The sequence below is a fragment of the Aotus nancymaae genome, unplaced genomic scaffold (genome assembly GCF_030222135.1).
Source record: "Aotus nancymaae isolate 86718 unplaced genomic scaffold, 86718_ANA_hifiasm-v0.15.2.pri h1tg000059l, whole genome shotgun sequence".
In the NCBI taxonomy this organism is placed as follows: domain Eukaryota; kingdom Metazoa; phylum Chordata; class Mammalia; order Primates; family Aotidae; genus Aotus; species Aotus nancymaae.
In genome coordinates, this window is record NW_026988473.1 from 44,442,488 (window position 1) to 44,469,360 (window position 26,873).

Below are 26,873 nucleotides of genomic sequence, written 5' to 3' on the forward strand. Positions count from 1 at the left end.
GCCTGGAAGAATTTTATTAAAATTATGATTTTTATTACTAAAGTAACGCACTAGCAAAAAGTGGTGGTGGCGATAGGGAGACGGATCAAGAGGAAAAGGTGGGGGTGAGTAATAAAATCAGAGTATTGAGACATCAGTGGAAGGTAGGGGTTACTGTGGTGGCCCAGGAAGCGGTCCAGGGAGTCTCACCAATGGGGCATGACTGCATTGATTCAAGGGCCTGGGCTCAGCAGGGTGTATGTGCAGTGGTGATATGTGCACATATCTGCAGTGTGTGTGTGTGTGGTGTGTGTGTGGTGTGTGTGTGTTTTGGACCTAATGCACATTGGATCGTAGAACTTTTCCATACAAAAGAAAGGATTCTGGAGACTTATCCATGGGTTGTGCAAGGAGGTGTGTGTGTGTGTGTGTGTATCTCTTTTTGTGTTTTGAGGCCAGTTTCCATGAGAGGGTGACTTTTTTCACCTGTGCGCACTTGGAGATTTTTCCTTTTTTATTACAGTAAATGTAGCCTGAAAGCTGGGGATAGCATAGCTTTTCCCCGAACACAGATGACATCACATAATTTTTCTTTCAGAGAAAAGTGCCGCAAAATAACCTGCAGATAGTGAGTCTCTGTTTCTCTTTCTTTCTGTCCTGCTCTTGCATGTTCTCTGTCTCTGACTCTCTTTTTTTCCATCTATTTCCATGTCTCTCTATATCCCTGCCTCTGTCTCTGAGGCCCTATTTATAGCTTAAAGTGCTTTCATATTTTCACATTTGGCATGTAAAATGCCCCTGTATTACATAAAATAGCATGCATTCGGGTTTGTAATTAGATCATTGTTTTATCCCAAGTTCCACATGTAATGAGGCTGGACCTTGTTCCTTATCCCTCAGTACTACCTGCAAATACTACCAGGGCTGGGTATCCTACCCTAGCCCTTTTCCAGTTTTGTTTTTGCCAACTCCCAGTGACAATCCTGCACCTCACTGCTCCCTGCTCCCTGCTCCCTTGCTGATCCTTTCCTGCAGCCTTCACGATGGTTTCAGTGTTCTTCAGCAGCAGCTCAGAGGAGCCCGGACCTCCTCTCTTTCTTTCTCTCTCTCTCTTTCTGGCAGAACCTGAACAATCATTTCACTCTGCTAGCAAGGCCATCAGAATTTCTGAACACAGTCACAAAATTTATATCCCCCCAACTGTCCCTATATAAACACTACCCAGAGGAAAGGCGAAGCTATGTCTCTTTTCTCTAAAATAAAGAGACACAGTTTTTTTTTTAAGAAAGGAAGGAGGACTCAAGATTCATTTTTAACCAATCTGGACATGTGTTAGAGGATATTGCTGAGAACAATTAGGGATGTATGAGTGAGGGGTTTATTTCTCACTTGCTTGTCAGGTCAGAAGACAATCTGTTTATTTTCCTGCTACAGTGTTATTCGATAAACTGAAAGGATGGGAGCTAGGAAAGAGGGTATGAACAGGATGTGTGCTATCAATTTGTCAAATAAATAATCGTGCTTGGAAACAACAGATTTTATTAATTAGACAGGATGGTGTATTATTACCATTAAAGTGTTATATTGCATTAATTTTTATATTTTACTCAGCTACTAATTACTGTAAAAGATTTCGGGAATGAAGCAAAATAAAATCATGCCGCATTATACATAATGTAAAGATAGCGTGAATTAATTTGTCGGCCGCTCCCGCCTGCCGCCGGGAGAGGAAGAGACTTGGAAGGGCCTCCGCTGGCTGGGCTCACCAGCGCTGGCTGCTCCCGCCTTGTCGCAGGAGGCAGTTGTGAAGACCTGGGGTTCAAGACCCGGCTCAGCCGCGAACTTGCTTAGTACCCTTTGGCAAATCACCTATCTGAGGCTTCAGTTTCCTCTTCTATAAATGTAAACATCCTTTTTTTTTTCCTTACGGGGTGGTTGTAAAGATCTAACGAATTCCCGAGAGTAAAAATGCTTTCAAATGTCAGAGGTGGGGAGAAGAGTTGAGATCCAGAACAAAAAGAGGAGATAGACAGGGGTGGGGGGCGTCCAGAGTTCAGACCCTGCAGGGGCAGCTCTGGTCAGACTTAATGCTCTGAGACTGCCAGAGCTAGGGGGCGAGGGCGGGGGGAGCTGGATAGTTAGGGCTTGGGGAGGGACAGTGCCTGGGAGTGTGACCCATGGCCACACCGAGTTCCTCACTGTAAATGCAGACTAGAAGACACCCCGTTATCCCCAGGCGCTCACAGCAGGGAATCCCCCACTGGGTATTGGCACAGTGGAAAAAAGCACGACTCTCATCAGACAGGACAAGGTTTTAATCCCTGCACAGCCACGCACGAGCCATGTGGCCACAGCCAAGTCCATTAATCTCTCTGAAGGGCAGTTTCTTCTTCAGCTAAAAAAAAAAAAAAAAAAAGTTGTTTGCTCAGGAAGTAAATTCCCACGCTGGGCACAAATTCTGGCTAAGGAGGCGGCAGGCTGGGCCCTCCCGAGGGGGCCAGGGTCCCCAGGGCTCTCCCTGACAGCCCAGCCGCATGGGGACCAGGAGCCCCACTAGAGCCCTCCCCGTCCAGCTCCATCCAGGCTCTGCCTCCTGGGTCCTCGCTGACCTCCGCTCGGGCAGAAGCCACCGACTCCCAGGGCGGCCCCCAAGCCCCACCCCGGGGACGCGGTTCTCCCTCGCTCGGCGGCCGAAGCCCAGCCACGTTTTTCTCCAGGCTGGGTCTCCGCAGCCAGGGCCGGGCGAGGGCCATTTCTCACTACCCACTGCCACCTACTGTCCTCAGCGGAGAACTGCAGGCCGGGCGCGGCAGGCCTCTGGGAAGCTGCCATAGGGAGGGGCCAGATCCCCAGGCGGCGCTCAGGCCCTTCGGTTTGGAGTCCCAGTTCCCAATGTGTTTCGGGTACGTGTTGCAGCCCTGTGGGAACAACTCAGTGGGCCACCTGAAGCCCTGATGCTCTGGCTTACACTAGTACTGGGGTAACTGGACCCCTGGGGACACAGGAGCACTAGTGAAAGCCCCTCCCCCATCTGGCTACAGTCCCCTTTAGAGGCCTGAAAAACCTGTCCCTGGGTTTGGAGGGCTGTCTCTGGCTGCTAGAACTGGACCTGATGTAGGGCTTCCAGAGACAGTAGTCCCTGTTTCCAGTTTCCAGAGTTAGAACTTCGCCTGCCCTGCAAGTCTGACCTGAGTCTGGGCTGGGCATGCCTTTAGCTTTTTCTGTATTCTCTGGATCCCTTATGTGATCCTCTCTTGGGGCATAGATCAGGCAGCCCTGAAAAAAGCATGGTCCCAAATCTTGGCTTCTCCACTCACAAGCTGGCTGACCTGGGGTGAGTGACTCAGCCTTCTTGTGCCTAATTTTCCTCATCTTTAAACCAGCAATAATAGTAGTAACTTCCATATAGGGTTGTCATGAGGATGAAATGAATGGAGATATATATATATATTAGAACAAGGCCTGCCACACAGTAAATGCATTATATGTGCATAGTAGTGCATTATCCAAGCATTAGGGATTATCTGTCAGTGTCATCTGTGTGCCTGCCACAAGACTTCCATTTGATTGTGAGCTCCATAAGTGTAGAAATCATTTCTGATTCAGCCATGAATCCTCAGCTACTTGTACACAGAAGGATGCGGTACCACTTATCCATGAATTCATTCATCCATTCTACTATGTGCCAAGTACTGTGCCCTGGGGTTACAAGAGTGTTAATGAAGGCAAAGACCCTTCCTTCATGGAGCTTATATTGTTTAGAGAAGACCAGAAATAGAGCAAACAAGTAAGTCAATAAAATGGGTACGTCTTGTAGTAAGTGCTAGGAAGAGAACAACCAGACTGTCTGAAAGAGAATGATGGAGGAGGAGCGTGGAGGAGAGCTTTTGAATGGTCAGGGCAGGCATTACTTTTAAAGGCCTCTGAAGAGGGGATAATTAAGCTGAAACTTAGATGAAAAGGAGGAAGCTGGTGGATGCCTGGGGTATAGGCAAAAGATAGACTGCCAAGGAGCAGAAGGAAACTTCCTTAGGTGATGGAAATGTAACAGTGGTTGCCTAAGTATATTTATATAGTTGTCAAAACTCATCAAACTGAACTCTGAAAAGGAGTGAATTTTATTCATACAAATTATACTTCAGGCTGGGCACAGTGGCTCATGCCTGTAATCCCAGCACTTTGGGAGGCTGAGGTGGGTGGATCACCTGATGTCAGGAGTTCAAGACCAGCCTGGTTAACATGATGAAACCCTGTCTCTACTAAAAATACAAAAAGTAGCTGGGCATGGTGGCATGCACCTGTAATCCCAGGTGCTTGAGAGACTGAAGCAGGACAATTGCTTGAACCCGGGAGGCAGAGGTTGCAGTGAGCCGAGATCGTGCCATTGTACTCCAGCCCGGGCAACAAGAGCAAAACTCCATCTAAAAAATAATAAAAAAAAAATTTTAAAGTATGCTTCAATAAAGCTGATTTAAAATTGAAAGATGGTAGCCAAGTAAAAAATCAAGGAAGAGCATTCCAGACATAGGAAAGAAGAGCTGATGCATAGCCCCTGAAGCAGGGAAAATCTTTTTGCATCCTGGGAAGGCCTGTGTGGATAAAGCCTGGTAAAGAAGAGGGAGGTAGCAAGATCTGGCTGAAGCTATGACATCCTGGACCTTGTGGTTAGGATTTTATTCTAAGTGTGAACAGAAAGAGCCCTTGATTTGCTATCGAAAGTCCTGAACCCTGGTCTGGATTTTCTAGCTGTGTTGTCTTGGATGAATCATTGAACTATTGTGAGCAGCCCAACACCTGACACCTGGGGACATACCGACATATTTTTATTGGGGACTTGAAACATTGCTCATTAAATTGAGATAGTATATGTCTGTATGTAGCAGAGACCTATAGCCTTTCAAATAGCAGTTGGTGGGTGGAGGGGAGGAATAATGGGAAAACTAGGGCATTGAGTCTTTCAGTGTGTCCTCACCTACCCAATACTGTTTTTCTCTCTTATAGAAAATTCTTCTTTTCCTTGGTCTCATAACATGTGTCCCAGTTTATTATTATGCATTTAAATTCCGTACATATTTGTTCAGTGTCTGACTTTCTGCATACTGCAAGCTCCATGAGGACCAGGACCGTGTCTGTTCTCTAAAGAACTGTACCCCAGCATGTAGCACTGTCATTGGTACATAGGAGGCACTCAATAAATACTAATTGAATGAACGAATGGATGAATGAATGAATGACTATAACCATCCATTTATCCAAAGCAGTTAACCATCCACAGGGCCCTTTCTGGTTCTTCCCAAATAATCCCCCTTCTTTCCCTTACCCACTGGAAGCTCATCATCTAAACCTTCCTTTTTGGGTTTTCTCCATTATCCTCATTCTAAATTCAGCACCCCCACCCCACAGAGTTTCTTTCTTTCTGTTTTAATAAACATCTACACAAAATTAAGGAGAGCAGACTCATGGTTGTGTTTGATTTCACACTGGTTTTGCCCTTTGATGTTATAAACTACTTTCACTTCAATTTGATTTTCCGAAGTAGATAAGGTTGAATCAACTATAATTTTTATTTTCCACATGAGGAGTCAGACAGTTAAAGAGATGGATTGACTCATCCCATGGCATAACTAGGGAGTGGCAGGGACGCAGCTAAACCCCAGGTCCCATGGCTCTAAATTCCATGATCCTCTTCCCTTCCAGGCTCCTCTGCTTGATGGTTCTATGTGCAATACATTTCTCCCTTCACACCGTGGGCACTGATGGTCCATGACAAATTGTGATGATGGCTCTCCATTGAGAAAAAATGATAAAGACCCTCAGGAACACTAATGTTCTTACTGTAAGTAACTAATCCACTTCCAGTGGACATCAGAGCAAATAGAGTACATTACAATACAATTGCATGCATAGGTCCCAAGTAAAGCCTCTAGAGCCAGATCTGCCAGGTTTGCATATTGGCCTTGCCACCTTCCAGCCCTCTGACCTTGGGCAATTTATTTCAGGTCTCTGTGCCACAGGCTCCTCATTGTAAATTGGAGATAAGAATAGTGACTACCATATAGGGATTCTGGGTGAATTAAATGAGTTAATACATGTAAAATGCTTAGCAAAGTGCCTGTCCAATAGAAAGTGGTCAACTGATATTGTCCCTTCCCTCCCTCCCTCCCTTTCTCCTTCTCTCCCTCCTTCCCTCCCTCCCTCCTTCCCTCCCTCCCTTCTTTCCTTCCTTCCTTCCTTCTCTTTCTGTATTTCTCTCTCCACTTCTTTCTCTGTACTTTTTTGTTCTTTTCTTTGCTTTTCTTTTTTCTCTCTTGTTTATTACTTATTCTTCCTAAATTCCTGTCTCTTCCCTGAATGTAACTTATTTCACAATAGTACATCAATAAATATTTGCTGAACCAATACATAAATGAGTAAAGAAAAAAGAAAGAGAAGGAGAGAGCTGATGCCTGGGACAGGATGTGAAGAAGCGAGGATAGAACAAAACAAGATAATCTATGTTTTCAAATGTTTGTTTTTATCTTAATGTATGCGCTATAAGAGGTAAGACACTCTCATCCTGTGTTACCATGGGCAAATAAGCAACCTCTCTGCGCCTCCATTTCTGCCTCTGTAAGGGAGCAGCATTGAACTAGATCATCCTTATGTTTTCTCTATCTCTGACTCTGAGTCTACAATTCTATCTATATGAAATGTGATGCTGACTACTCCTAGCATTTGAAATGAGATGGGGAGGGGATGGAAGAAGCCAAATATACATTTCCTAAAGAAACCTGTTTCTCCTGTGGCACCCACATGAAGCTTTGCAGGTGAGTACTTGCTTTGATTTCACCCTGGTGTTGACTTCTATTTCCTGCTCTGCCTCTTAATACAGTCAAGTAAGTAAGACAGTCTTACTTGAGTAAGACAGTCAATATCTCCAAGCTTCCCTTTCCTCATCTTATTATGGGACAAAATGAGATGATATATTGTAAGATGCTTATCACAATGATCAACACGTAGTAAATGCTCATTAAATTACTATTAGTGTGTGTTATTAAAGTGTGTATATGACCTCAAGCCTTGACAAAACCCACTCTAAGGCCAAATGATGAATTTCCTATAGCTGGTATTTTGGGCATTTTATGATTAAGCATTCATTGAAAATCCACTATCCGTTATAACTTGAACCATGTGATAGCATAGGGAAGTGGATGAACCAGGAGTTCTGACTCAAGGTTTAAAGGATTACACACATTTTTTTTTTTCAGGTCCCAATATATTTCTGGTACTTTGCTATATTATGCCCTTTAGTCCTTCTAACAACCCTGTAGGTAGGTTTTGTTTGGGCTGCAGGAATGAATTGAACACAGGAAGCAGCAGAAGTGGAGCCTGCAGGGAGCAGGAGTGATAGGAATTCACAAGATTCACCCTGGACCACACCCAGATCCTTCCTCTCTGTAAGCCACAATCAGCAAATATCCTGACTGTGCAGTGCCAAGGATGGGAGTGCCGTTGAGACTCTCACCAACCCTGCAGAGTGGGAAAAAATATGAGTACCTCCCTCATGAATTCTCAGTCCTTGTTTCTGGCTTCCTGCCCCTTCCCTTCTTTGACATCTTCCAGGCAAGGCTTGGGCATAAATAATCTGTACCTGAGCATGAATAAATACTGTGACTGGCTTCCCTCTCCCAGGGGATGTTTTGCCTTTGCAGCTGAATCTTTCATAGCTTCTGGACCCAAACACCAAGGCTCCACATTCCTACCTAATTAGAATCCAAAGGCCCTAACCCAGCACGTGGGCTTTTCCCCAGCCTGCCTCCCTCCCTCCCTACCACCGGACTCAACTTACCTCTGGTTGTCTTCTCTCATTCCAGCCCAAAGGGCCTGGTCTACTGGACATCTCCTCATACTCCCCATCTCCAGGATTCCACTGATGCTGCTTGCTGCTGCTTCTGCTAAAATACTTCACATACCCAAACACTGCCTCTACTTTAGGTCCTGGTTCGGAGATCACCTCCTCCAAGAAGTCCTTGTGATTTTACAGCTGGAAATCGTTTTTCTCTCAGAGAAATCATTATAGCAGCAATTCAGAACTTTATTCTGAATGTGAATTTTTGCACGTAAATCAGCCCAGAGATTTTGTTAAAATGCAGATTCACAGAGAATAGGTCGGGGATAGGGTCTGAGATTCTGCGTTTCCGACTTGCCCAACCATGATGTTTCCTGATGCTTCTGGCCTGTGAATTACACATTGAGTAGCAAGTCATCTCCCAATCTGGCCGTGTATCAGAATCACATGTTAAGCTTATTGAAACTATGGATCCTGGGGCCAGAGGTTGATCCAGGTTTTGTGGGACCTGAGCCCATTCCATATAGAGAGTCCTTTTTAAAATATACATATAAAGTTACGAATAAGAAATTGCTAATTGCTACCTGTCCCAGTTACTTAGGAAGCTGAGGTGGGAGGATCGCTTGAGCCCGGGAGGTGGAGGTTGCAGTGAGCTGAGATCGCATCATTGCCCTCCAGGCTGGTCAAGAGAGCAAGACCCTGTCTAAAAGTTAAAAAAGGAGTTACTGGAGCTTCTCCCAGGTCCCTGGAAGGAGCTGTGCAAGTGAAGGGTCTTGAAGTATAAACTCCACTAGTGTCAAGGTAAATCCATTTTTGCTTGAGGCCCATATGACAGCAGACTCTTGGGAGGCAGGAACTATATGTGTGTTTTGTTTTCAGAATTTCTCCAGGTTATTCTAAATAACTAATTCTGGATCAATCCGTACACCCCCTGTAAGAACAGAGCACTTGAACTCTTCCTGCCTGTCCAGTTACCTCCCTCCATCCCTTCCATCTCCAAAGCTGCTGTGCCAGGCACCCGTATAGACCCCACGGAAACAAAGATCAAAGACAGGCAGGCTCCTGCCCTCAGCAAGCTCACGGTCTACTGGAAAACTGGTCACAGCTTCACAAAATGAACTCTGCATCAGCTGTTTGCCCAAGTGCTGCAGGGATCAGAGAAGAAAACAAAAAGCTCTGATAAAAAGACAACACTGGAAGGGCTCCCAGAGGGGCTGACATCCAGCGAGCTCTTGCCAAATTACTGGGGCTTCTCCAAGCAGAGGGAATAGTGTGTGCAAAGGCAGGGAGGCCTGAGAGAATATATTTTCTTCAAGAACTAGCCAATCAAATCCACGTGTGGCGTAAGAGCAGGGCATACGTTGGGGGCAGGGAGCAGGGCTATGAGAGATGGGTCTGGAGAGGTGGCTAGGCTCTCAGGAGTTGCGGCTCTTTGGGAGTGGATGACTGGCAGTGGATGGTTTTCGGGCAGGGGACTAGCACAGTCAGGTCCTTTTTTTTTTACACGTGCATGCATTACTTTCAACTTCCAACTATAGCTAGTTCTTTCCATGACATCACATTATTAGATCCAGAGACCTTTATTTCTTTTTTAAAAACATCTTTAATTCTTTAATGACTATTTCTTTTAAAGTAATTGTTAAATGTCAGACAGCGTGTGAAGTATTTTAATCTCATTTGTTCCTCCTACAAACTCTGGGAGGCATAAAAAATAATATCTATTTTATAGATATATAAACTGAGGATAGGAAAGTTTAAGGGACTTGCCCAAGATAACAGAAATAGAAAATTTGAAAAGCCTTAAGACCCAGGGATTAGCATGATGCCAAGGCACACAGCAAGGACCAAAAATGTTTGGTGAATTAATAGATGAATGCTGAGATTAAAGGAGCTTCATTTGTTAAGGCAATTTAGGGAAGCATGTGCCAGTGAATTTGAGGGATGTGAGGCCTCTTTTCTGTTTCCCTAGAAATCCCAGGTTCTTGCTCCTGGGGGAGAAAAATTCTTCCTAGTATCCATGCATGTCCCCTCCTATCGTTCCCTTCCAGAAGCCATGCCTTCCCCATGCACTCTGCCTCAGTTAGAGAAAAGATACAGCAGAAGCACAGACCGTGGAACTTAGTGAAGAAAGTTGGAGATTTTATGTGATTGGGTGGCAGGGGGATTTTAACTGGGCTTTTTGAAGCCCTTGCATTCAATATAATTCAATTCCATGATTCCAGTTAGGACAAATGAACTTGATTTTTAAAATATTTAGTGAGTGCCTAATACTGCTACTGGCAAGTGACAGTGAGTGACAACACCCAGGATTCCATAGGCCTCTGGAAACATAGGAGTTGAACTTGACATAGATCCTTGATTTTAGTTTTCCTTCTGAAATACATTCTAATCTATAGCAAAATGTGGCTCCTTCTCCACAGCTGGGACCTCCAGCCATTTCCTCCAGAGAGTTCAGCCTCATCCCTGCTCTTCCTGCCAAAAATGCTGGTGGCCATGACATTTCATAAAGCATGTGACAATATTTTCCAGACTTCACAATAATATAAGGAGAAAAGAAAAGTTAGATCATTATGATTCCTCTCCTACAGAAGTTCAGAGAAGTTCAAAAACCTGCACAGTTAAGAAGTTGTGGCACTGGGGCCAGAACTCAATTTTCTAATGCTTGGTGGGGACAAGTCCAATATGACATTATTGCTAGGTCACCAATCTGGCAGCTAATTAGCATCTCTGTGATGACATGTTCACCAGGGTTGTTCTCTCATCTGCTCACACTTGCTTTTTCTTTCCAAATAAGCTGTAAACAAGTTATAGGAAGGAAGCTTGTCTTATGATTTCACTCTTACTCTTTTATATGCCAAACACTGTGAGAGGTATTATTATGGGGGGTACTAGGATTACAATTACAAACAAAATAACATACTTCTTGCCCTCTGAGGGTGTATCATCTAACTGAATAGTCATATTTTACAACTTTTTGAATTTTTACTATGTCTTAAGTATTGCGTACTCCACTTTACAGATGGGTACACTGAGATCCAGAAAGTAACCAGGAACTCATCTAAGATGGGAAAGCTTGGATTCCCACAGATTCCCAGATTTCTGCTTTCCAGAAGCTGGCCCAGGCCTGAGCCAACACAGTATGCTATGACGGTTTAAACACATGGCTTTTGAAGTCAGACAGATTCAAATCTCAGCTCAGCCAATTACTAGTGTGATCTTAGGCTGGCTGTTTCCCTTTAAACCTCAGTTTCTACATCTGTAAAGCAGGGGTCATGATGACCAGGTTGCAGTTATTTTGTTATATGGGTGAGTTGAAAAAATGAAGAATGTGAGACTCCTAAATGAATACCTGGTGCAGCGCAAGGGCTCAATAAACAGTAGCTATTCTCACTATTACTATTAATCGTTGGCAGACACAGCACCACTCTGCCTGCAGTTATGTGCATGATGCTTTAGTAGTTTCTTCTTCCCCCTGAGTTGTTGAGAGTAAAGAGCTCTGTCCTCCCTGCTTTAGCTCTCCACATGCCAGAAACAGAGACCACTACACGAGCAGCAACAGGGTCCATTTCTGTGACCAGTGGAGCCAATGGCCTCCTCGTTGGAAACACCAGCAAGCTAAGTGTCAGGACTCAGAAGCCGCCAACAGGCTTCAGGACCCTGCCAAGCCCTCGTGCCCACTCGAGCAGCCAGGGGGAGGGGGTTACTATGGCATAAACACACGTTTGCTTTCATTTGGCTTAGCTGACTGTGTGTTTTGTTAAACAAATTTAGGTTTGGAAAAGATTATTTTTGGTACACTGCTGCATAATTAGATGAATTTTCATGAGTTTATTCTTGAAATAAACTTTGAAATTGTCCGTGTTTTACTGTTTTTTAATCATCTGCAGATACTGTTTTTTGAGACTTAGCAGGGAAAAAAAAACCTTGTTACATATCAGTTTAATTTAGATTCAAATAAAATAATTTTTTGAATTTGCAGCAACAACAAGTCTGCGAAAGTGGTTGTAACTGGTGCTGAGTTGTTTGAGGATCAAGATAATTACAGTATAAAGGATAAGAGAGAATATAATATCCTGGCATCCAGTGCCTATTCAGCTAATCCCCAGCCCTTGACAGATGTTCAAACACAGTATTTTTAAAAGCTGACTTTTAAAAAAACAGGGCAATTCACTTATTAGATATAAACAACATGATAAGAAATTCAAAGTCTGACATCCATTACAAATCGTCCGTGTTGAGAAGCGTGAGAGACGAGGCAAGAAGTCAAACGTGCTGTGCTCATTGCTGTAATGGGTGTCCAAGCAGGGCTGGGACTGCAGGAAGACCAGGCCCCCACTTTGCCAGGGGCACAGGTTTCATCTGTACCAGCCCCCGAGAAGCAGAGCCCTGAAGGCAGCTTCGATGATGCTGTCAGCCTACGTAGCAGCCTCTCTGATGGCTGCTTGAAGCCAAGGCTGCCAGCAGCCAGCACCAGGATAGTTTGGCCAGCTTTGAACAATAGCCACGTAGTGATAGGTGGCCCATAAAGTTGGCCAGGCAGATGGAGGGTTAATGAGTGGGAGTCTGTTGGCTCAAAGATTGCTCTTGTCGCTGGCCTCTGACACTCCTCCACTCTCATTCATCAAACATTCTACTGAGCCTGAGTATCTGTCGGGCATCAAGTCTGATTGGTAGCCTCTGGGTTCAGAGATGAATAACACTTCATTCGTACCCTGCCTCCAAAATCCTACAGTGAGTGTAGCAAAGAAGATAAATTATATCCATTGACAACAACTACAAATATTATCATTATCATTATTAAACTTTGTTTATATGCTAAGCTTAATTCTAAGTGCTCTTCCTAATTCCCGCAATAATCGTATGGAGAAGGTATTATTATTATGCCCATCTTATAGATGAGGAAGCTATGGCATAGAATGAATAAGTATGTGATGAAGTTATTTCTGACTGTGGCTGGTAGCAGTGGTGGAGAAGGAAACACAGGAGGCTTTATGGAAAGGGTGGGGTTTAGATTGAGTCTGTATGGACAGGGCGGGTCTGCAAACATGAAGATCCAGGAAATGGACATTCAAGGCAGAGATAACAATGAAGAGAGAAGAGCAAAAATATTCTCATGAATTAAGATATCAAGCTGCACTGAGGGTGGCATGAAATTGTCTTTTTTGCCTTCCTACTGAAATGAAATTCTGTATAAAAAGCCCTTGGCACTCTGGGAAGCACAGAGTCAACTGTGGATGCTGGTGCTTCTTCTCCTTCTGTCAAATCTTTTATCTGGGGTCCATAAAACTGCCTCTGTAATAGCAATGATTCTAAGGTGGCCAAGTGCAGAGGTTCAGGGGAAACTCCAGCAGATGTTTCTCTCCTGGCCTGTGCCTGGACATGTGGGTCCAGGCCCAGGAAGAGCCAGGCTTCAACATCAGAGGGTGCCAGTGCTGTGGATTATTCCAAGTGTAAGCACATTCAAAGCCAGACCACCTGTTCTACTTGTCTTGGTTTTTGTTGGATGCTTCAATGATATATTGCATTTCACTACCTCTAATTTCTTTTTAGCATTGTCTTAAGAATTACCTTATCGGCATAGTACTTTAATTAACTAATTTCTTTATCTTCAGAGACAGATTCTCACTTTTTCACCCAGGCTGAAGTGCAATGTTGTGATCACAGCTCACTGCAGCCTAGAACTCCTGGACTCAAGCGATCCTCCTGCCTCAGCCTCCCAAGTAGCTGAGACTATAGGAACGTATCATCACGCTCAGCTAAGTTTTCTTTCTTTATTCTTCTTCTTCTTTTTTTTAGACACATGGTCTCACTATGTTGCCCAGGCTGGTTTCAAACTCTTAACCTCAAGCGATCTTCTTGCCTTGGCATCCCAAAGTGCTGGGACTACAGGTGTGAGTGACCACACCTGGCCTAACTTTAAAACAATTTCTGAAAAGGATCTTCTGTCAGAATATATTCCATTTCCTCCCACCCCACTCACCCCCAATCTGCTCACAGAACACATCCTTCCATAAGGACAGGTATGCAAGGCAAGGGAGAGGGGTCTGAAGAAGACCATGAGAAGAGCCTGCTCTGCATCCCCTGCTGTGGGGTGACCAGGCCAGACACACTTTAGAATTCAAATGGACCCACACTAGACTGGATAGCTGTCATGGCCTCAGAGCCAAGGAGAAAGTGGTCAGCTGCTGGGTGTGACCTGTATTCCAGGAATTTGCCAGACAAGTATTATTTGAGTATTTTCTAGAGACCAGATGTCAGCCACTCATGAGAAAGTCTGTGTGGGGCTGTTTTAGTTCCTGCCCAAGAGGGCCATCAAGAGTGGGCATGGGAGCACGGAGCAGGAAGAAAGGATTAACTTCTGTATCTCAGGTTTACCCTGGGCACCACCTCAAGGAAGCACGGGTCCCCACTCTGGTTTCAGCTGCACATTCTCTTGGCAGCCTTCAGAAATGTACAAGGCTTCCAAAGAGCAGCCTCTTTCAAGGAACTTCTCAGCCCTGGCTTAGTTCTGCAGGAAGAGGTGAGCCTGGGCGGGGTGTGCCAGGACTGCTCTCCTGTTCCTTCAGCTCACCTGAGGCATCCTCTGCTCAGGACTCCTCACGCTCCTCAGGGTTCCTGAAACAACCACAGGATTCAAGGATGTGGGGCTGTGGTCATTGCCCTCTCACGCTTTTTACATGTTTCTTTTTGACCATTCATCTCAGATTCTCTGAACTCAGGCTCAATTTCAAAAGCTTCATGCCTTTCTCCCAATATAATAATATTAACTAGCCTTCCTGGAGTGTTTTCTAGGTACCTGATGCTGCTCTAAGAATTTTACATCTATTATGTAATTTAATTATCAGCCAACCTTAAAATCTCGAAGTGGAGATGCACACATGTATTGGGGCTAGTACATGCCTATCCTTCCCCACATTTAACAGAGATTTCATTAAAAATGAAGATCAAATGATAGACCGAACAAATGAATGAATGATGGGAGGAAAGAAAGAAGGTCACTAGGAACATGAAAAGAACCACTCAGTTGAAAGTGAAAGAATCACTCGGACAGTTACTAGTTGAGAATAACTTTAAGCAAAATCTGTAAGCCTTTGTTTTTTCCCTTTGTAAAAAGAAGTTACTTGCACTAGAGTAAATAAAGGTATAAGATGGGAAAGTACTTTAATTTGTTTATATTAAGTGCTCACTCGTTGTTAAATGCATATCATCTATTTTTTTTTTTTTTTTACTTAATACAAGGACAGATTCCACTTTTCTGCATGGCCTGTCCTGGGGACGGCATCAGAATTCCTGGAAGCAATGTAAACATTCTGATGTCTCCTTATACAAATAGAATTAAAACCACAGCTTTTGATTATTGTCTAAAATGACTAACCAGTCTGTGTTTGATCACCTTCTGTAACAGAGAGCTCACTACTTCTTGAGACATCTTAATCCATGGTCATGTCACACAGACTTTGTAAGGGTTATTGCCGAGTTTAAAACGAGGAAACTGAGGCCAGCACAAGAAGATCCAATGCAAATTTATTCAGCTCCCGAGCGAGGTTCTGCGGTCCGACAGGAGGGGCTGAAGAAGTCACACGGACTCCTCTCAGACGTGGGGTTTTATAGGGAGTGGAGGCGTTCCGATTGGCTGTGGGAGAGCAGGACGTGGATGTGGCAAGCTGCTATTGGCAGGTAGGTGGGATGCACAATGCTATTGGGCAGATTTACAAGGCTTCTTTTGCATTTTGGCGGGGTTTTCCAATGGCTGGCTAGGTGCTGAGTGCAAAGCCTAGTGCTGAGTGCAGAAGTGGGCACAGGATGATGATGTAGTTTCTAGGCACGGCGAGGGATGGGCGTGGCCAAGCTCCCGGAGGGAGGGGGCGTGGCCGAGCTCCCGGCGAGGCAACCGGCCTTATAGACTTCATGGTTGACCAGTTGCTCTTTGCAATGGGCTGAAATTTCCTAACTGCCTCACTGGACAAGAAACAGAGCTTTCTTGACCTGAGCTTTAGCTATTCTCAAATTGGAATGGAAAAGTATAGATTCATAGAATGTCAGAGTTTAAAGGGACATAGAAATCCCCTATTATAGGGCTTTAATTCACAAATTGAGGAAATCTCTATGCAATATACAGCATTTCAGTTGGTTGGTAACTGGAAAACTCTATTCAGCCATTGTCCAGAGTGTCATACTGAATAATTTCTCTTTGGAATATAGTAGGAAAGGCACTTTGGTCTCACGTGTATGTACAAGATGCCGATTTCAGAAATGAATTCTTTCTCCCAAAACAGGTTCTATGGTGATTGTGGTAGATTGTTAACAGTAGTGGGTTCTGATTGTTCACATTATCCTACACCCTTGGGAAGTTCCCTCTATACTCTGGTGGTGGCTATGTGGCTTGATTTGGCTATTGTGATGCAAGAGGAAACTTGAGAAGTGTTTATGTATGATGCATCCTTTCTTGCTTCTCCCATAACCCCATGTCTGCCTGCTCTAGCTTGATGAATGTTGCTTTATGGCCCCACCAATAGCCAGCTAATCCCCAGAAACAGAGCCATCTCACTGACTGGCAGTTAACTGCAGACACATGAGTGAACCCATCTAAGACTAGCAGAAGAACTTTCCTGCTAAGCCTAGACCAAATTAGCAACTGTCAGAGTCATCAGCTAAATAAATGGTTGTTGGTTTAAGCCACTAAAGTTTGGAATGGTTTTTTATGCAGTCCTCCTCCAAATAAAAGCACACGGACCATTTCTCTAATTAGCCTGTCAGCTCAGAACAACCTTGCAATTGACAAGGCCACTGGTTACAAAGTTTAAAGCTAAACAAGGAAGCGTTCTTTTACTTGAGCTTTTACTCTTCAATTAGTAAAAAATTAACAACCATGTTAAATGCATCATTTAACAATAAGGATATACTCTGAGAAATGCAGATGAGAGGTAATTTTGTCATGGTGGGAATATCGCAGAGTGTACTTAGACAAACCTAGATGGCACAGCCTACTACACACCTAGGCTATATGGTATGGCCTATTGTTCCTGGGCTACAAACCTGTACAGCATGTTACTATATGGATACTGTAGGCAATTGTAACACAATGGTAAGTTTTGTGTATCTACACATATCTAAACATAGAAAAGATACAGTTAAAAAATACAGTAGTATAATCTTATGGGGCCACCATTGTATATATGGTCCATCATAGATCAAAATGTGGTTAGGCAACACATGACAGTACATGTCCATTCTGAGGTCCTGAGATCTTGCTAAAGATTACAACGCCAGCTGGTCATCAGAGAAATCAGAATTTAAACCCAGGTAGGCCTGGTTCCAAAGTTTACGCTCTAATCTTTTAAAGGAAGCCTACCAGATCTTTCATCAGGGCCTTTATCTCCATAGAGCCTAAGGGCTGGGCTCCTGACTTCCTTATGAAGTCTACTTTGCTTCCACCATACAAGACTGGGACCCACCATAATGGAGCTGTCACAGAAGGAAGGGGAAGAAGGAAATTATGCCATACTCTGCACTAATAGTTAAAATCACTAACACTGACCTCTAATTATTAACCACTAACTATGTGCTAGACATTCTTCTAGCCCCCTATGTGTATTATCTGATTGAACACTCACCACAGTCAACTATACATATTATTACTAACTCCATTTTACAAATATTTAACTAAAATGGCCAAGTAAGTAAAGAGCAAAAATTTAAACCCAGGTCAACTGGTATTGGAGCCGAGATGTTCACTGCTATGCTGTGCTGCCCTGCCTTTTGACATGATCCAGGGGTTGGGAGATTTACTTAGGTGGGCTTCTGAAAACCAGGTAGTCTGAAAATCTGCAAGGTTATTTGCAGATACTGGAGCCAATGCTTCCTGCTCTGTGCCTGGGTTGTTTAGGGAAATGGAGAGTTTATTGCTTTTTTCTGTTCATTATTTTTTAAATGGTCTCTGTATGTTCTATAGTCTGCTCCCCAAAGGCCGGAAAAGAAAACACAGTGGCCAAGTCCTAGGTCCTCAGAGCCCCATAAAAGAATACAAGCATATCTCAATGTATTTTTATCACTGTGGTAGTCTCTGTGCTAGGTCACCTCCATATGGTGTATTTAGCATGTTCCTTGCCACCACCTTGAAACATCAGTGTGATTATCCCCATTTTACAGATAAAATTAATAGCAAACCCCAACTGATAGAACTCTGGATAAACCATATTTTCCTGTAATTGGTACTTTTCCAGGGTTACAAATTAATGTCCTCTCTTTAGCTCAGTAAATATTTTTTCCTCCAATTTTGTTTGCTTCATTCATATATTTAGCAAACCCTTTTCCACAGAGGTAAAATCCCATTAAGAGAAAACTCTAGGGATATCCCAATTGTTTTCTTGATAGCAACTTGATAATGAGTAAGTGACTGCAATTCTTGTTATCAACCTATGAGACCCTGTCATGCAAAAGGGTGAAATGTCTTAGTCACAGAGTTCTACCTCCAGTTGCGTGAGTGGTCCCATTAGCATCTGTGCTTTACCATATGGATTCACTAACTCCACCCCCAGAGTGTCTTCATTTTCTTGTTGCCCTTCAAGTTCTGTTGGTTTTGTTCAGATGTTTTTAATGAGTTTGTCCTGCGGCAGCCAGGGAATGGCTAACAAGTCTTCTGGGCCCTTAAAAACCCATTAGAATGTTATTTCTTACAAAGTGAAAAACTAACCTCATGCCAGATGCAAATAGGGCTCAAGCCATCAGAAATAAAGTTTGATTCTGAAGGAAAATTCCACTGAGACATGAAAGTTCTTCAGCTTGGGGAAAAGAGTCTTTGATGTCTAGTCCGACTCGGCAGTCTAATACGATTATTAAGAGCATGAGTGTTGAAGAAGTTGGAATGGGTTCAAACCCACTCTCTTTTATATACTAGCTCAGTGATCTTGGGCATGTTGCTTAACCTCTCTGTGTTTCAATTATTTCACCTGAAAAACCAAGGAATAAAAATAATACCACGTAGAACTATTGGAGGATTAAATAAGAAACTATAGGTGTAGCAGTTAAGATTATATCCCAAGTATAATCACGGAAGCAATAGAAAAGTAACGGAAATTAGTAGAGGCTTATACCTCTGTCATTCAAAATAATTATAAAGATTGGCAATCCAGTATTGGCAAGGCAGTTCTACAGTTGTCAGTAACCTAAGGCTGCCTCTACTTTTCTACTCCACCATTTTTAGCACTGATTTCCATTCTCAGGGTCACCTCATGTACCTCATGTACCTCATGGTTCAAAATGGCTGCCAGGTACCAATTCTCAGTATACGTTCTAGACCAGAAGCAGAAAAAAAGGTGGAGGGACAGAGGACATGAAGTCATGTCTCTCACATGGGTCAATATCTTTTCAGCACATTTCCTGGTAGTTCCAACCAATACTTTTTAGATCTTTTGGGTCCTCCTTAACTGCAAAGGTAACTGGGAAATGCTGATCTGTGGTTAGGCACGGTGTTACTCACAATAAAAACTTGGGATTTTGTTAGTAAAGAAGGGAAGAATGGAAGTGGATAGTTAACTAACAGTCTTAGCTGTACTACTTAAAGTACTTAAAACAGTGCCTGTTACATACTCAGCTGTAAATTTGTGCCAGAAATAGGAGGTAGCCTCTATATTGAATTGAACACAGCCTTTGGAGTTGAGGAGACTTGAATTAAACCTTACCTTCATCCCTAACTGGGGATGACACTGTAAGCAACTTATTGAATTTACTGATGAGCCTCAGCATTCATGGTTATCAAATGTAGTCATGCATATTGACCTTTTGGGGTTTCTGGGAAAACAAAGTGAGATTGAGTATTTAAAGGGCCTGACACATAGTAGATGTTTAGTAAATGTAAGTTCCCCTCTCTATCTTACCCCATTAAGGCTTAGATGCTTCAGTGCAAAACAAGGATGAGAGGAATAATCCCCACCCTGACCTGGGAAGTGGTCAAAAACCTCCCAGAAAATAAAGCCACGCTTTGCCTCTCAGCTGCCTGCTCTCTGTCCACAAAGTGCTAAAGTCAGTAAAGCCAACCCTGTAATCAAACAATACCAGATACTTTAATTATAGTTTTTGCCATGATCTGAATCACTGTTTTCATGTGCATTGCTGTGAATTAATCTCATAACAGTGGTGTTAATTCCTTGATGCATAAAGAAGTGTTTTAGCTACTGAGATATTCCACAGAGAAGGGAATGGCATTCACATTTAATTAGCTCCTACTCTCTGCCAGGCACTGAGCTAAGTGGTTTATAAACCTTATCTCATTTTTTTTCACGGTAACTGTTTGATAGCTATTACCCACCCATTTTATAAGCTAAAGTGTAGACTCAGAAATGTTAAGCAACATGGCCAATGGCACCGTTTGTGCAAATACCAGAACTGAGATTTGAACCCATGTTTGTCTGATTCCAAAGCTCCATGTTCTTGTCATCATATCCTGCTATCTTGCTGACTTCTCAGATCCCAGACTGACCAGTCTTTAGAATTGGACTATTGTGGATGGGCATGGTGGCTCATGCCTGTAATCCCAGCATTCTGGGAGACTGAGGCGGGCAGATCACCTGCGGTCAGGAGTGTGAGACCAGCCAGGCTGGGCAACATGGTGAAACTCTGTCTCTACTAAAAATACAAAGTTAACCAGGTATGGTGGCGCATGCCTGTAGTCCCAGCTACTCAGGAGACTGAGGCAGGAGAATCGCTTTAACCTGGTTGCAGTGAGCCAAGATCATGCTTCTGCACTCCAGCCTGGGCAACAACAGCATGAGACACTGTCTCAAGAAAAAAAAAAGGGAACTGGACTAGGGGGCTAGCTGGTAGAAGAAGGAAAAGAAGGCTGGACTACAATTTTGCTTAGTTCTTCTGAGTCCTGATTCTGATTTCACAGCTCAGAGACCTCTGGTGAGATATTGTCCCTCTGGGGCTTCATTTTCCTTGTCTGTAAAATAGGTGGCATTAGGGATTTAATGGGATGGTCTATGATCTCCTTTGAAGCTCTGAGAGTCAACAATTATGGAGTGAAAGTATGCACTCTCATATCTGTATGCTCCAGTAAATATACTCAACTATACCTGACTTGTTGAAAATAAAGAAAAAATAAGATGTGGCCTCTATCTTAAGAAAGTTAAAGTGAACTTAGGAGAAAGAGCAGCAGATTTTATGTAAATACACAAAAATACTTGGAGATGTTTTCTAAAAATTAATCCACCCAAAGGTCTGTGTCAGAGGTAGTAGGCTTCTTGTCACTATAGGAGATCCTATATATATGGCTGGACCACCATATAATAATGGTGCTATTACAATATTGAGCTTTCGGACAAAAGGATATCTGAGACCAAACACCCACCTAATACATGGTCATTAGAATAGAATGCAAAGATATAGACAAAGCCAAATTGAAAGTCCTCACTCTCACTTTCCTTCCCCCAATTCCAGTCCCCAGGGGCAACAAGTATAGTGGACTTCCCTCCAAATCCCTTTTCAAGATACTGTCTTACTAATCGCATACCCTGAAATTTCTATTCAGCATGAACATCTATCCATGATGAATCCTGAATGACTGACTTCATTCCTTTCACCAGCAACATGATGTTCCACAAATGAAAGGACAAAGTTCATTACTACAGATATTTTTACGCATTCTGTTCTTTCCTCATTCCTCCGTCTCACCCTCATCTGCTAAAGATACTTTTTAAATTATTGGCTCAGATTAATTTTTAAGCTTATTTATGGTGCTGTTTGCTTAAACATCCACATACAGCTTTAAAAATAGTCATGGTTACCTCTGTCAGCATTTTCCCTTTTGACTTTGAACTTTCATAACTTGCTTCAGGAAATACGATTCTTATTTAGCTATAGTCACAATAAAGTTGTATAACAAAGCATCCAAAAGTGTAGTGGCTTAAAAATTCAATCATTTATTCTCATTCATATGTCTGAGGATTGAGTCTTAGTTGATACCACTTGGGTTTGGCTGGGCTTTGCTTTAAGCTGTACCTTGGGTTCAGTTCTGCTCTAGGTGTCCCTTGTCTTCCTTGGATCAGTGAAGCAGCTGGGTATGTTATCTTCATGGTGACAGCTGATGCACAAAATACTTCATGTCATCTAGGTGTCATGTCTACTAACATTCTACTGGAAAGCAAGTAGCAGGGCCAACCCCAGAGACCTGGGGTAGAGGATATTTAGATCCCACTGGGAAAGAGGGAAATAAATATCACATGCCTATAATTTTGAAATAATAATTTCATATTCTTTAGTTGTTTTATAGCTTTGTTTTGTTTTGTATAGATCTTTATCTGTATTATGTATGCCAGTGTGTGTGTGCATGTGCACATTAGAGATCTAATGTTAAATAAGGGAGTGAGCCTAAGATATGGTGTCAGGATATGGGCAAGTGAGCTACGGCGTCCTTTGCTAACGATGGAGCATGATGAAACCACCAGATCACTGCTTTCCAAATTGGAAGGCTGGTGCTCCATGGGGAGGGATTTATTTGGAATTTCATTACAGTTCATTGATCACAGAATATATGATGTGGGTTTAGGTCTGGAGAGCTTATCCAATTAAGAGGCCTATATTAGATTACTTTTAGAGCTTTGGTTAACGGTGGACAATCTTACCCAGGCTTTAGCCCTGACAAAATACAACCACTAGTTTTATAGAAAACCTACAGGAAGGCAGTGGTAATGGACAAGGGAAAATTTCAGGTTCAAGTATAGGAAATACAAAAGCAAAAAAGGGGACAATCAGATATGCTGTGGTGCAGTTTTCCTCTGTCTGTCCTAGGAAGGATGACAACGCACCTTCCCTTCCCTTCTACTCCAGACTTCAGGAGTGAGGAGGCTGCTGAATGTCTGCGAGCAGGCCAGAACAAATTATGGGGCTCCTCAGGCAGGTAAGATTCTTACTTTCCTTCAAAGCCACAGACTTGAAATATTTGTTCAACACTTACTTACTAGGGAAGCTCATCACTACAGGGTGAAGAGTGAAAACCACCAAGGGTTGGGCTCTGCTTCTCCTCTACCACACTGAACTATTCTGCCTAGCCCCAAACATGCACACCTCCCTTAGAGAAATGAAGCCCCCCAACTAACCAAACCCACCATTCTCAGGATGCTGTTCAGCACAGGTCTTTGGGAAAGGTCCTGTGCTTTACTGAGAGGCTTATCAAATACTCTTTTGTTCTGGAAGTATCCTAAGGTATATCTGCCTCTCTGCTGCCCCCTGCAGATTGCTATCCAATTCGACAGCTCTCTGTGTACAATACAGCTGCGTACAACACAGCTTCTGACCTATTGCCCAAGAGAGATGGGAGCCTCAGAAGTCTGAGAAATCAGCTACGGTTGCCTTCTAACTTGGGCTATTGCCAGGGCTTACTCTATTAAACAACACAGTGGCTGTCTGTGGCAGGAGCCTAATAAAATGGTAACAGAATATCTGGGTGTTTCCTCCAGCTTAGAGACCTGGTTTACATAGTTTCCCTGTGTGATTCTATGTGCCCCATCCCTGTTCGTGCCTCCATGCAAAGTTGAAGCCAGCAGGAAATCTTCCTGGGAATGTTCCCATTTATTTCTCTTTTTCATATAGCTTATCTTTGGGGAAATGCAGAAAGATTGCAGGAATCACATCTCGGCATGTGGGATTTTGTGGAGCAGAGTTTGTCAGTATTGAAGGCTTAAAGAGTTTAGGCACGCACTTCCAAAAGTGTGTGCCAGGCCTCGTATCTGCTCTGTATAGCTCTGTGCCTTTCAATCATACACAGTATTCTCTTTGAGAGGACTTCTCTCCAATACAACTTTCTTGATTTCCCTCAATTTCTCAAAACCTTTTAGCATTCCATTTGGGACCCCTTGAAGACTGGCATCTTGGGCAACTTCCTACTGATCTATTTCTCCATCGCTCGAGGTAGAACCTTATAGGCTTGTCAGGGCCTCTGTAACCAAAGCTTCTACCCTTTCAGCATTTTTGTGATGGCTCAAAAGCAGCCCTGTGATTAGAATTGAGCTGGACAGGGAAATCATAGAGGTCTCAGCATTCAACCATTTGTGCTGAGTTCTCTCAGTTTCCCAGCTGGGAGAGGAGCCCCTAAGGACCAAAAGCTTGGCATATGCAGTGCCCCGTGATGAATGCACAGTGCAGTCCATCACAAATTTGTTCCCTTTATTAAGAAGAGTAAGAGATCTAATACTTTTCATGCGGCTGTGGAAGTGCTTAACTGTGACACTTTGTAAACAGACTAACTGGCTGAAATACGAGAAGCAAAGGATTCCTTCTAGTTTAACAAGCAGCTATATTTGGAATTATGGATTTATTGATAAAGGCATTGCCTTAATATTCTGTCTTCTGGATTCCATTTAAATCATCTTTTCTTGACCCACAATTATTTGCTTTGATCAAGTATTGGTCAGGATCCTTTTAGTTGCAAATGACAGAAACCTAACCCCTGCCAACTTGAGCAGAGAAGAGAATTTAAGTGGGGCTAGACTCAGAGACTCCAGGGTCTCCCACAACACCATCAGCACTTTTCCTACGCCTTCCTGCCACGCCTTCCCTCCCCTTTGAATTGGCTCAGCTCCTCTGTGAGTTGGTCCTATTCTTTCCTCCTTGTAGTCAGGAATGGTGGTAGTGTTGGCTGACATAGCTGCAGACAGCTGGAGGCTTACAGCACCTTGGCTAACACCAGAAAGAAAAAGAAAAAGAAAAGTTTTCTTTTTAGAGTTTGAATACAAAATCCCAAGGAAGCTTTCTAAGTTTCCCTACTTGAGATGGGCTCTCATCCTCAAAGGGTTGCTGCTTCAGAGCTTTAAGTGAATGTTTATCTGGATGCTTTAAAAAGTGCCAATACCTGAGCCCTGTGCCTAGAGATTCTGATTCAACTGGTCTAAGTGGAGCTTGGCTTTGTGCAAATGATTCTAATGGGTAGTCAAGATCAAGAACCACTGTTTTAGATTCATTCATTCATTTATTCCTCAAAAAAAGTTAAAACTCATGCATTTTTTAACTCTACCCCTGTACCAGGCAGTATACTAGGTACTGATAGAACAGTGAACAAGAGAAATAAAAGCATTCTCATGAAGCTCACACACTACAGGGGAATATAGGCAAGGAACTCATTAATTAATAAATAGTCCTAGCAAATAAATAAGTACCATCCAGAGAAGTAAATCAGAACCAATGTATGCATGATGGGACAGGGCCAGTCCTGAGCAACTTGGAGGGAAGAGCATTCTGGGCAGAGGGAACAGCTACTGCAAAGACTGAGAGGCAGAAACAGGATTGACCTATCCCAGGAATGGAAAAAGGGTAATGTGGCTGAAATATAATGAATGAAGGAAAGAGTGACATGAGATGAGGTCAGAGAGACAGGGAGCAGTCAGCTGCCATGTGGCTTGGTAAGCCAGGCTGAGGGATGTGGATCTCATTCTATAGGCAATGGACTATTAGCAGATATGAAGAGGAGATGGGATTTGATTTATATTTTTAAATGTTTATTCTGGCTGCTGTGTGGAAAAATGACTAGATGGGGTAGGAGTGGAAGCAGGTAGACCAAGTAGAAGACAAATGCAAATGTCCAGGTGAAAAGTGCTAAAGTTCTGTTTGCTTGTACTAGGTTGGTTTTGGGGAGAAGCGAATGGATCCTGGCTAAGTTTTTGCAGTTGAGTTGACAGGACACCAGAATGTAAGCTCCTTAGTTGTTCTTTTGAGATCCCCAATATCTAGGGTGGGGGGAAGGGGGTAATGTATTTGAACCAGTAAGTCTCAAGAAATCCTTGTTACATTAATAAAACCTGAGTCCAGAGGCATGGGGATGAAGAAGAAGGTATGGAAATAAAATTCTGAGTTTGCATAGCCAAAGAACAGACTCCTCTGATGGAGGCCTGTGCCCAGCATAGTGCTAACACATAGAAAAGAGAAGTGGAGTGGGACGTAAGTGCTGGCTGGAGGAAAGTGTATTTAGTGCCTCTGAAGCCTGTCTAAGAAACAAAAATATACAGGAGAGAGATCCAGAAAAGGCTTTCAGCTCTGCTCCCGGGAAAGAGGTTTGACAGAAGAAGATGCTGTATCACTATCATGGTAAAGAGGTTTAACAACTCTACTAGTCCAAGTATAACTAGTACAGCCAGTCAAAAGAGCTTAGTGAAATCAAGTAGGGATAGATATATCCTGTGATCCAGCAATTCTAGCCTTTACCCTGTTACCCAGAAATCCTAGCCATGGTTCATCATTTTAGAAAAATTCTTATGTGAGTCCAACTGGGACCATGCACAAGGATGTCTGTCATGATAAGCTCAGAGTAGAGTGAAGGCAATACAAGAGTCCATCAGTGGAGAACTGGATATGTAAAATGAGGTAGACACAAACTATGAAATAATATGCAGTTTTTAGGAGCATCAAACTTGTGTGTACAGAACAGCATGGAAGACATCATAAACATAGTGCTAAATGAAAAGTATATGAGAACACCACAGACGAAACATAGAATAATACCAAAATGTCAATTAAAAACATACACACTAATGGCATATTTACAAGGAAAACGTGCATATTTCAGGGTATGTGTCAAGCACATTAGAGTAGATGTCAATGGGGACAGGGAATAGGTGTAGGATTAGGGATTATGGTAGTGAGAATAACCTTCCTCCCCCAGAGATGTCCACATCTTAATTCGCAGAACCAGTGAATCTGTTTTGTTATATGATGGGTGATTTAAGGTTACAGGTGGATTTAAGATTGTTAATCAGCAGACAGGAAGCATAGCCTGGGTTATCCAATGTAATCACAAAGATTTTTAAAAGTGGAAGAGTGAAACAAGAGTCAGTCAAAGGAAGATGTGACTAAGAGAAGACAGTGTAAGAGGGACTAGGCCTTAAGTTGCCAGCTTTGAATCTGGAGGAAGGAGCCTCGAACTAAAGAAAGTGGGAGGTTCCTAGAGTCTGGAAAAGGTCAAGAAACAGATCATCTCCTAGAACTTCCACACAAGGAGTCCACCCTGCCAATACCTTCACCTTACCCCAGATCATCCCTAGAGCTTCCACAGAAGGAGTCTGCCCTGCCAATACCTTCA

General features: G+C 43.1%; 1 long non-coding RNA gene across 1 annotated transcript in view; it reads right to left on the reverse strand.

Annotated features, from left to right (window-relative positions):
• The window catches only part of LOC105720000 (uncharacterized), a 141,913-nt gene that overhangs the window by 51,272 nt on the left and 63,768 nt on the right, over positions 1 to 26,873 (reverse strand). The window contains exon 4 of the long non-coding RNA XR_010338411.1: positions 8,783 to 8,952. This is a non-coding gene — a long non-coding RNA (uncharacterized LOC105720000). The remainder of the gene's footprint in view (positions 1 to 8,782; positions 8,953 to 26,873) is intronic.